This window comes from Triticum dicoccoides, chromosome 3A (genome assembly GCF_002162155.2).
Source record: "Triticum dicoccoides isolate Atlit2015 ecotype Zavitan chromosome 3A, WEW_v2.0, whole genome shotgun sequence".
Classification (NCBI taxonomy): domain Eukaryota; kingdom Viridiplantae; phylum Streptophyta; class Magnoliopsida; order Poales; family Poaceae; genus Triticum; species Triticum dicoccoides.
In genome coordinates, this window is record NC_041384.1 from 100,501,436 (window position 1) to 100,502,792 (window position 1,357).

Sequence of the window (1,357 nt, forward strand, 5' to 3'; positions counted from 1 at the left end):
TTTTAATTTAGAAATAAACAGAGAACTAAAACAAGTAAGGAAAATTTCCGTCGAGTTTTGAAGTGAGGATATTTCCCCTCGATAAATTTAAATGTGCTTAATCCAGGACCTTATAGGATTTGGTCACGATGGAAGAGTTTGATTTTTATTCAAAACAAATGTACACTGATCCCTATGCCTCAGAGCTAGCTGAACGCGGTTCATTTCAAGTCTGAAAGGAATCTATAGAAGATGGGCAAGTTTGGTGAAATGACGAATATACACAAAGAAATAGTAGATGGTCAAGTCGTGTACACTAGGAAAAACTCACGAATTTATTTCCATCACGGAAAAAATACTCCTTCCCGCAAGCACATCGATTGATTTCAATTAGAAGAACACACCGTGTATGTTGCTGGCAAAATATAAAAAGAGGAATAACCATGTGTGGACTCGGTTGACGAGGAAGCACGCGATGCTTCTCAGATTGTTCCTCCAACGACACCTGATAAACACTAGCTTCAAGAGAATAGGAATATGAATACTCCAAGACCAATCTATCAAGAAGCGTGGTCGACGGCGAGTGGGAGCCAAGACCACCACGCCATGCACACATACCACCATCCACGTCAGCAATTGCCACCGGCTACCGGTGTTTGCAAGAACATGAACATATGCTGATGGGGATGGAAGCCGAGCCGAACACCGACATAAAATTGTATAAAACTCACAGGCACTCACAAAATTGTTGTTTGGAGCAACAATTTGAGTATATTTTCTCTTTTCTAAAAATAAAATTAGGTGCAAACAATCAAAACATCTTTTAAAAATTGGTTCAAACAATCAAAACATGTATGCTCTACATGAAAAAAAACATAACTACACATTTGAGTTTTTGATTTCTTTTTCCCATAAACATAGTGATATTTGGGTACAAAGACCAAGAAAGATCATGTAAAAAATACAACTACAAGTTAGAAATCCACACTAGAAGTAGATACTCTATAGCTATCTCTATAGTGAAAAACAATGCATGCCTTTGTAACTATTGTTGGCACTATTGAACTAGATTTGGGAAATTAAGCTTTAGTAATATTTCATATTCATGGTTTATGCTATTAATGCTTCTCTGCTGTGTTGAAATGGCGGGCATGTACCTGTGTGGGGTCTTGAACCATTTTCTTTTACTAAAATTGAGTTAATTTTTTCTCCCGTTGCAACGCACGGGCATGTTTCCTAGTAATAATAAAGCACGGATTGATTTTGTCGGGTTTACCGTCACAATACACTTTCTTCTCATGTCATAATACACTTTTACAATTTGTATGGACAAAATCGTAATATAAACGAGGTGGTATTAATTTGGAGATGTCGTGTA